The sequence below is a fragment of the Panthera pardus genome, unplaced genomic scaffold (assembly GCF_024362965.1).
Source record: "Panthera pardus isolate Hobbes unplaced genomic scaffold, ASM2436296v1 HiC_scaffold_13, whole genome shotgun sequence".
Taxonomy (NCBI): Eukaryota; Metazoa; Chordata; class Mammalia; order Carnivora; family Felidae; genus Panthera; species Panthera pardus.
The window spans coordinates 668275-678851 of NW_026526688.1; the positions used below are offsets into that span (position 1 = coordinate 668275).

Below are 10577 nucleotides of genomic sequence, written 5' to 3' on the forward strand. Positions count from 1 at the left end.
GCACACCCTGCCTCTGTGGCAGGGGCCCATGTCCACCTTCACATCAGTGCCCTTGGGACAGAGCACTGATAGACTACTTCTGTGGCGTTTGGCCACTGTGTATACACGGCTGACACTCAGGACACGCACTGTGTCGTCTTTGAAGGCAAGGACGTGAAGAGGTCATGACACAGAAGCCGCTCTGAGCAGAGAACCTGGAAATGTTTGAACTTGCCACACCTCCGCAAGGCTACTGCCATGGCCATGCGTGTCACCTTGCCTGCTGTGGGCCCTGCACTCCAGGAGACTTCCAAACAGACATGTCCAGGTTCATGCTCTTTGAAAGTACAGGGTCTCCCATGAGGGAGATGGGCTGGAGGGCTGGCAAAGCCCCCACTGCTGATTCTAAAGTCGGGAGAGGGTGAGCAGGACCCCAACCTGGTGATGAGGACTGTCTGTAGAAAGAGGGCCAGTCCGAGTAGTGTCATGCTGAGTGACCCCAAGGAAGGAACTAAGTTCAGGGACATGGAGACCAGAAGCACAGCAGGGGTGTCTTCCATATGACAAGCCTGGGCTCTCCAACCCACCAAGCTTGTGGCTTAAAGTGAACCCATGCACAGGACAGCTAAATGTAACATGGTCCTTAGTTGGACTCTGAATGGGACAAAAAGAAAGTGTGAAGGGCATTCCTGAGACACGCATGGCAATCCACACAGATTCTTCACTGGGATGTTGTCTTCCAGCCACTTCAAGTTCCGGAGAGCAATGACTGTAGCACGGTCACACAGGAGCAATCCCAGTGACGCATGAGGGCCCACTGCAGTTTGCAGCCACCTTGCAAGTGGTTCCGGTAAACACGCATGCACACGCATGCAGAGAATAAAGTGAATGCGGCAAAGCATTGATTGCTGAATGCAGGTGAAGTTTTTGAATTCTACCTTTTCCTGTTTGATGGTTTTCAAAATAAAAAGTTAAGGGGCACCTGGGTGGCTCAGTCAGTTAAGCATCTGACTTCGGCTCAGGTCATGATCTAATGGTTCGTGGGTCTGAGTCCCACATTGGGCTCTGTGCTGATAGCTCAGAGCCTAGAGCCTGCTTTAGATCCTGTGTCTCCCTCTCTCTCAAAAAAAAAAAAAAAATTAAAAAAAATTTTTTTAATTAAAAAATAAAAAGTTATAGACAAAAGTTAATGGTAAAAGACCTGATTCACAGGACTTTCTGAAGATATTCAAATATTTTAAGATATGAGAAATTAATGTAGATAATACATCTGCCCATCAATAGATGAGTGGATCAGCTAACTGTGGTCCATCCAGACAATGCAAGAATACTCAGTGTTGAGAAGGAAGGATATTCTGACACCTGCTACAACATGGATGAGACTTGAGGACATGATGCTGAATGAAAGAAGGCAGCCCCAAAACGAACAAATACTGTATGATTCCACTCATAGGAGGTCCCTCGAGTAGACAGGTCCATAGAGACAAGATGGTGGATGCCAGTGGCTGGAGATGAGAGGACTATTTAATAGAGACAGAGTTTCAGTTTTACAAAACCGGAAAAAAGTTCTGGAGATGATGGTGGGGACAGTTGCATAAGAATGTGAATGTGTTTCATGCCACTGAATAGTCCACTTAAAAATGATTAAAATGACACATTCTTTTTAAAAAAATGTTTAATGTCTATTTATTTGTGAGAGAGAAACAGAGTGAGAGCTGCCAGCACAGAGCCCAACACAGGGCTCGAACTCACGAACCATGAGATCATGACCTGAGCCGAAGTCGGACGCTTAACCAACTGAGCCACTGACGCTCCCCTAAAATGGTACATTCTTTGTTATGTTTATTTTACCACATTAAAAAAAAATAGAACTACCCTATGATCAGGCAATTGCACAATCAGGTATTTTACCCAAAGGATACAAAATTACAGACTCAAAGGGATACATGCACCCTGATGTTTATACCAGTATTCTTAACAATGACCAAGAGATGGAAAGAGCCCAAATGTCTATTGACTGATGAATGGATGAAGAAGATGTGGTATATATATACAATGGAATGCTACTCGGTGATCAAAAAGAACAAAATCTTGCCATCTGCAACAATGTGAATGGAACTAAAGTGTATGATGCTAACTGAAGTAAGTCAATCAGAGAAAGACAAGTACCACATGATTTTACTCATATGTGGAATTTAATAAAACAGATGAACATATGTGGGGGAGAGAACAGAGGGAAACAAACCACAAGAGACTCTTTAACGACAGAGAACAAACTGAAGGTTGATGGAGGAAGATGGGTGAGATGGGTTATGGGCATTAAGGAAGACACTTGTGGGGCACCTGGGTGGCTCAGTCGGTTAGGTGGCTGACTTCAGCTTGGGTCATGATCTCATGTTCGTAAGTTCGAGCCTGGAGTCAGGCTCTGTGCTGACAGCTCAGAACATGGAGCCTGCTTCAGCCTCTGTGTCTCCCTCTCTCTCTGCCCCTCCCCCATTCACACCCTGTCTCTCTGTTGTCTCTCAAAGATGAATAAACGTTAAAAAAATTAAAAAAAAAAAGGAGGACACTTGTGATGAGCACTGGGTGTCACATGTAAGTGATGAATCACTGAATTCTACTCCTGAAACCAATATTGTTACCTAAAACGTAAATTTAAAAAAGAAAAAAAGAAAACAATTCGGCATTACATAGTAAAGTAAAACATGCACATACTCTGACCTTCAGTTATACACAAACACAAGAACACACACACTAGGATACACAAACACGGACATTCTCAGTACAGAGACAAAATCTGGAACCAATCTGAATGCCATCAGAAACACAATGGAGGGGTACCTGGGGGGGCTCAGTCCATTGGGCATCTGACTCTCAATTTCGGCTCAGGTCATGATCCCAGGGTGGTGGCATCAAGCCCCGTGTCAGGCTCCGTGCTGAGTGTGCAGCCTGCTTGGGATTCTCTTTCCCTCTGTCTCTCTCCCAGTTCATGCACACTCACTCTGTAAAAAAAAACAAACCAGAAGCAGAACAGAGACATGAATTAAGCACATGCCTGTGATGGAATATTCCACAGCAATAAAATAAATTTTAACTTCACATTAAAATTCAAAAAAGTTATTTTATTTTATTTTATTTAACGTTTATTTATTTATTTTTGAGACAGAGAGAGACAGAGCATGAATGGGGGAGGGTCAGAGAGAGAGAGGGAGACACAGAATCCGAAAGAGGCTCCAGGATCCGAGCTGTCGGCACAGAGCACAACGCGGGGCTCAAACTCACAGACCATGAGATCGTGACCTGAGCCGAAGTCAGATGCTCAATCGACTGAGCCACCCAGGTACCCCACAAAAGTTATTTTAAAGATTGTATCTACGTAGAAGAATGTCACAGACACAATACTGAGCCAATGGCAAGGATAAATCAGACCGCACTAGTACCTCCCACACACACAGGTGAAACCAGGCAGAGCTGGGTTTCTTATTTATGGGTGCATATGTGGGGCGTGCCACAAGCACCACAATACTGTCACCACCAAGTTCAGGGCAATAGTTATCTCATGGCAGGGAGGAGCTTAAGAGGGCCGTGCACCTCTGGGCACTTACCATCTATGCTCTATTTCTTGATCTGGATGACGGCTCCATAATTACAATTTTATGATTATATTTCCCACATATACAACATAATTTCTAACATATAAGGTTATTTGTTTTTTAAAAAGTGGTCTTCCTAAACAAAGTGCCAGAAGTAGGATGGCTTCTACCAGTGAAATCATAATGCCTTGGCTGCTTCAACCCTCAAGTATGTCAGCAAATGCCCCATACTTGGGGGTACAGGGCAATGATGCTGAGAAGGAAGCTCCTGTGACCTCAGGCCCTGGGCTCCTGGACTCCGTGGAGCCCACCACACCTGGTCAAACTTCTCGGTTGTTTTGTGCATCACACTTTTGCCTTGGCTGCTCTAAGTTCGGCTGCCACCATCCCTGGGAGGGAAAGAAGAAATGTACCCAAGAAAGAAGGGCTGTTCAAGCCCCTCACCTTCTCCTGGGGGGCGATGCCTTGTCTGTAAGGGAGGACAGCAAGTCCACAGAATCCAGCCTTGCTGGCTGAGGTCTAAACACGCTGTGGCCCCACGTGTTTCATGTTGCAGGGATTTTGTAAGGACCTTCAGCGGTCCGGGCAGGTTCTGCCACATTCTCAACTCCTGTGACAGATTCTGGACGTGCAGCTGGAATCCCCTAGCTGTTGCTGCCTGACAACAACTTTATTGAGATATAATTCACATACCATACAACCAACTCACTTAAAATATAAACCTCAGGGGCACCTGGCTGGCTCAGTTGGTAGGGCGTGCAACCCTTGATCTCAGGTTGTGAGTTCGAGCCCCGTGCTGGGTGTACAGATTACTTAAAAAAAAATCTTAAAAAAATAATAAAATATTAAAAATAAACTGTAAACCTCAGTGTTGTTTTGTAGAGTCACAGAGTGGTACAACCATCGCCACAGTCCAAATCCCCATTATCCTACCCTTAGGTGGCCACCTCTCATTCCCCAGCCCCCAGGGACCACTAGGGTGCTTTCCATCTGTGGACCTGCCTGTCCTGGACGTTTCGTGGCCTTTTAGGTCTGGTTTCTCTCACTGAGCACATGTGTCCACCCTACTCCTATTTATAGCTGAATACTATGCACCCTCTCTGATTTCAATTTAGTAAGTAAGGAGAACTCCCAGCTCCCATTCCACACGGATGGAAGTGTACTTTCCATCATCCTGGCAGAAACACTTGGCACTATTACTGGGCCCCTGGAGGCCCCTGTGTGGAGACTGAAGGCCCAGATCCGCTTGGCCCCAAGTCCTGTGCAGACCGGAGCCCTGGGAGGAAGGCTGTGATGGCCGAGCCAAGTGTAGATATGCAGCACCCTAGTTTCCCAGGAAACCAGTTGGCTGGTGAGCAGGCTGTGGGAGCTGCTCCACGGCCGCTGTACATGGACATGGAACTGTCAGGGACCACAGCGCTGCCCTCCACTGAGGCCCACCCACAACTCCCAGCTGTGAAAGTGCTGAGGCTCCAGAAGAGGGTCCTTCTGGATTCTTCCAGCTTCTGGGGACTCCAGGTATTCTTTGGCTGTGTCCCTTCCATCACTGTCTTTAAATGGCTTTTCCTCTTCCTACAAGGACATAAGTCATGCAGGATTAGGGCCACTCTAATGACTCCTATTACCTACTTACATCTGCAAAGGTCCTACTCCTGAATGAGGTCACATCCTGGGGTCCTAGGGTGGACCTCTGGGGGCAAAATTTACTTCACTCTGAAATAACAGATATCGTTTCTCAGAAAAGAAACATGTTCTCCTGCTCAAACCTGCCCCTAAAAAAGGTCCTTACCTGCCCGGTCTCTTCAAATCCCCCCTGGGCAGGATAGTGAGGCCCGGTAGGCCCACCTGTGAAGGACACCCAGAAGTCTGCTAATTTCCCCTTGGCCTATTGGGCTTGGTCAGTTTGCCTAGACCTGTACATCCCAGGGTCCAGAGAGCTTCCTCTCCCAAATTCTTTCTGATGTGGCAGCTTGAAACTGGCCAGACAGACTCCTCTTGCACTGCACACTTGGCTGGCCCCAGGGCTTCCAGGGGTCTGTGTTTGGTGGGTCCCCCAGACAACCCCAGACAGGCCTGCCTGAGGCCTCTGGGGCCTCAAGTGGCTCTCAAACCACCTGAACACCCTCCAGGGCAGAAGATACCCCCCTACAAAATGTTTATGAGCCAACAGTCAGTACCCACGCAACTGGCCGCCTCCCTGATGGGGCTCTGGGCTTACCAGGAATCCGGGTTCCCAGGCCCAGACAGACCGGCCCTGTCTGGCCAAGGCAGTCCACGCTCCACTGGCTTTACCTTTGGGAGGAAAGGTATGCTCACCTATGGAGCACAAAGCTGGGAATCAGGCAGAGGACTTGGACAGCCAAAGGTCTACCCACAACACCCAATCTCTCCACACGCTTGCCTCTGCCGGTCCCTGGCTGCCTGCACCTGCACGTCTCATCACGCACACTAGCCACGCTTTCACCTGTTTTGAGGAAGCCGGATCTCTGCCTGTGGAGCTCTGCCCACACCCAAAGCACCCACATAGCCTCCTGGGCGGCAGGATCCCAACCCTGAGGTCACAATACTGAGCCAACCCTCAGAAGTTTCCAGAGGTGGCAGTCAGTCCCCATGTAGCCTGTCTGCCTGCCAGATGGAGTCCCCAGCTTCACCAGCAATCGAGGTCCCCAAGGGTCTTCTGTGGAAGCATACCCCAGCCAGCTGGTGTATTGATAAGGCAGTGCAATTGCTTATAGCTTGGCCTCCAGGGGAGGAGATACGTACGTCCATGTCAGCTAAGGCTTCCAGTGAGACTGGGATCAGGGGCACCTGTGACCTGGCCTCTTCCCTGTCAAGTCAGCCCAGATTCCTCCAGCTCTGCTTCAGGGGCGACACATGCAATTGTCTAGGATGTGGCTTGGATTCCGCAGATGCCACGAGCCACTGAGAGCTTGGTCCCAGGCCTAGGCTCTGCTTATGGCTGTTTCTTTAAGGTCCAGGCCACGTGGGTCCTGTGGCAGCCATGTAGCGGCCATGTGTGCTCCGCCCCCGTCACTGGCCTCCAAGGCCACCCTGCTGGTCAGGGCCATGCTGGGCTGTTGGGATCAGACTGGCCCCCTAGAAGCCTGCTCTGGGGCTGGGTCTGTGGTCTCCCAACTCAGGTCCAGGCTTCCCCTCAGGCCTGAGCGGCCTCTGCGTGTATAGCCAGCCCTCCTCATTTACCTGCCCTACCAACTCTTTCAGCTGAGCCCCTCCGGGAATGTTGGGCTTGGGCCTGTGTCCCAAACTGCACCATCCGAGGGTGGAGAGGGGTTACTCCTTGAAATTCTTCCAAAGGCAGCAGCTTCAGGCTGGCACAGACAGACCCTTTTGGAACTGGGGGCTTCGTGGGTCCCAAGGCTTCTCACACAACCAGTGCTCCCTGGGGTCTGTCTTGAGGTCAGAGGGGTCAATCCACAGCCTGCTCCAGGGCCCAGACTCTCCCTCCCTCCTATTCGTCTTTTCGGCTCCACACAGTCCCTCAGGCCTGGGCCTCCTATTCATGCCCTGTCAGACATCTCTCATCGTGGGGCCCCGACGATCAGGCTCAGCCTGAGGGTGCACAGTCAAGCCCCTCACTACCACCTTGCTTTTGTCTGCTGGTAACCTCATGGGCTGTTGGGCTCAGTTTGGTGCCCCACACCTACGTACCACCATGGTCCAGACTGGTTACTCCCTGAAATGCTTTCAAAGGTGGCAGCTTGAAACCGGCCATACACAGAGCCCTTTCGGACTGGATGCCTGATTGGGCCCCAGGATCCTCTAACACCCGTGGCTCCCAGGGGTCTGTTTGTAGGGTCCCTGAGAACATCCCACACCCCCCAACCTGAACAGAGCTGCCTAGATTCCTCCACCTGTGCCCTCAGGGAAAATATGCTCAGTGGTTCTGATGAGTGATTAAAATGAGGCAGCTTTCTCCTCCTAATGGGCCAACTTCAACAGCTGGCTCACATTGCCGGCTTTGCTGGGTTTTGTGCTCGTGGATGCACGGTACAGCCCTTCTTCGACCGCTTGAGGGCAGTGGGGCCAGTTAAGACCCTCCAGGCCACTGGAGCCATGATTCGCTCTGGAACCACCCCAATAGCCACCAGGGCAGAGAGCCCTCCTACCCCAGAGTGCTTCTTCGGAGGCAGTCCGTACTTCAACTCAGTGGCTACTAATGGGGTCACTGGCTTACCAAGAATCAAGTCTCCCAGGTGTCATAGTGAAGAATACCTTGCAGCCACATAGTCCTGCACAGAAAAGGCAGTCCACGCATTTTTAGCAATACATTCTGGAATGAAATGCGTGCATTTTTCTAACACAGAAATATGAATTCGGGAGATTTGGGGGCCGATACTGAAAAACCTCCACAACACTAACAGTCCACGTCTATCTGTCCAATCCCCAGGTAGAGGGAGCCCACACACTGAAAATCTTTCTGAGGCGGCAACCTTCAACTGGCCACAGTCACTCACCCTTTAGACAGGACACGCGATAGGTTCGCTGCCAGGGATGTTCCAGGCCTATGAAGGTCTGGCCTAACCTGTTCACCTGCACAGCCTGCAGGGTGACGGGCGGGCACTCTGAATGGCTTTCTGAGGCTTCATCTGATACTGTCAGTCCTTTTGGGGACTGGCTGCCTCTGTGGGGTCCGGGGCTTCTTCAGCAGTCAAGGTCTCCCAGGTGTCTCTCTTTGCTGGGCTCCTCAAAGTGTCATTTGACCAGAAGGAGCAAATGTCCCTTCTCTTCTGAGCTGAATGATTCAGTCACTCATATTTCTAGCCAGAAAACTTCCTTAAGCCTTATATCATCAATTAGTATAATGCCAAAGTAAAACAACCAACCCATCAACTCCAATCTCTCTAGGTTATTCCTACCTAAAGAACACTACCGGCCACCTTCAACAACTGGAATACGAGTCAGGACCCTCAATCTAAATTGAGGAGGTTGGGATATCATGAGAACTCACTTGATAAGCCCATGAGGTGCAGAGAAGTTAGAAGGGCACAAAAGGCCTGGGTTGGAATCAAGCGCCGTACCCTGCTGACTACAAGAAATGTGGATGCAAAGTGAACACACCGATTAGAATCTCTAGAAGAAAGAGTTTTATTCCAGCCCAAGTTAGGACAGCTACCCGGGAAACACACTCTTCACAGGGAAGAAAGAGTTCCAGAGAATGAACAGTTTTTACAGGTTTAGACACTTTTTACATCTTATACAAGGTCAACAGATTAAAGATGAACACATAGATAGGAATCACAAGTTTTATCGTAATGGAATGCAGGGAGTAGGAAGTGTTGATCCATATCGCAAGGACAAGAAGGTTTTCCTTTAGGCTTTAGGCCACGTTCGCAAAGTAGATGTACAGGCCATGTGTGGTGGAATCAGGGTTGGGGTTTGAACAAGTTTATGTACAGTTATGCTGACCTAGAAAGAAATCTAAAATGGTTTCCTTTGTATATTAGCCCTTTAGAAAGTTTTCGTCTCATCAGTACGATGATACCTTTCGCATACCAGATTTAATTCCTGCCTCCAGGGAGAAAGAGGAGGGTCTGAGTGTCCTAGCATAGCCTGTCTCCTAAGTAATTCTTATTTAAGGAGCACCTGGGTGGCTCAGTCAGTTGAGCATCCAACTCTTGATTTCAGCTCAGGTCATGATCTCACCATTCATTAGCTTGAGCCCTGCATCAGGCTCTGTGCTGACAGCATGGAGCCAGTTTGGATTTCTCCCTCTCTCCCTCCCCCTCTCTCTCTGCCCCTCCCCTGCTCGCACTCTCTCTCAAAATAAATAAGCTTTTTAAAAAAGGGATTTTTACTTAAAATAATCAATATGTCATTGTGGTACATTTTGGAGCAGGCTGCCCCTAGCCCCCACAACATCTGGCCAGATCCCGTATCCTCCACTAACCCACAGCTGATGTATGATCGCCCTGGACGATCTTCAGCAAGAAACCTATTAGTCATTGTTGTCACAATCCCCCTTAACCCTCATATTTCATCTTATTTATTTTCTACCCACTGACGCCCTGCCTTTGCTCCTTAGCTACACCGCCAGGCTGTATTCAGAATTGAGTCCAATTTCCCCCTCTGCACTACAAAACCCCACTTGTGGAGATAGCCCCGCTGCCTGAAAAAAGTATCCGTAACTGTGCTTTAACAAACGTCATTGATTTTTTTCTTAAACAATTACACACTTCGAGATAGCTCTGGGAGTCTCCCCGGGAAAACGTGAAGCTGCAACACCGACGACTTAACGACCCAAAGCGATTCTCGGTGGCACCCACGCTTCTCCCCAAATCCTGGACACTCAGCCTCCCGCTGAGCACCCCCTGCTCTGGGCCACGTCCCGCCTCTCCCGCCGGCTCTCCGCCAACAGCACAGACCCCGCCTGTCCTGATCGGCCCACTAACTAGCGCCAAGCGCGGCCGCCGGGGTCCCGCGACACCCGTGCCTCCAGCCCGGCGTGTCCAGTCAACCGGGGCTGTGCACAAACCTGTCACCCTAGCGCGGACATACTGGCGCGTACAGTGTAAGAGGCCTCGGGGCTCTAAGTCTCACCTGGATCTGCCCGAAACAGTCACTGCAGGCAGCGGGCTCCTCGGACACCAAACACCCCCAAACTCACCTGAACACGCAGCCCGCGTCCTGTGGGACGTAAGGAGCAGGACCGGAAAGGCGGGAGGGAGGGGGACGCGACCACACCACAACCCGGCCCCGCCCCACCCTCGCCCCGTCCAACACCGACCCCGCCCCTCCGGAGACGCACCCTCCCTGTTCCCCCTACCTAGGCCCCGAACCACGCGGCCAGGTCCTGCACCGAACCCGCCCCACCGCTTACGTCTCCTTCTGGTCTTTGCTCTTCCTCCCTACACGGGCCCCACCCCTCCGCTTGTGCCCCTTTCGGTCTCAGTTCAACCTCACTGGGCCCCGCCTCAGGCTGGCCACGTCCGGCACCGGCCCCACCCCCACCCCACTCACCCTCCCTAGGCCCCGCCCCACGCTGGT

At 50.5% G+C, this 10577-nt stretch overlaps 1 long non-coding RNA gene across 9 annotated transcripts in view; it reads right to left on the bottom strand.

The window, feature by feature from the left end:
• The window catches only part of LOC109261445 (uncharacterized), a 31190-nt gene that overhangs the window by 19832 nt on the left and 781 nt on the right, over window positions 1-10577 (bottom strand). Inside the window, exons 1-3 of one of the 9 annotated variants that reach the window (XR_008421511.1) lie at window positions 7768-8068; window positions 5206-5285; window positions 2821-2981 (exon numbers count right to left, since the gene is read on the bottom strand). This is a non-coding gene — a long non-coding RNA (uncharacterized LOC109261445). Of the gene's footprint in view, window positions 1-2820; window positions 2982-5205; window positions 8069-10130; window positions 10233-10356; window positions 10491-10577 lie in introns of those variants that run through there. The other 8 variants (XR_008421510.1, XR_008421508.1, XR_002077379.2 and 5 more) reach the window with 8 other exon arrangements.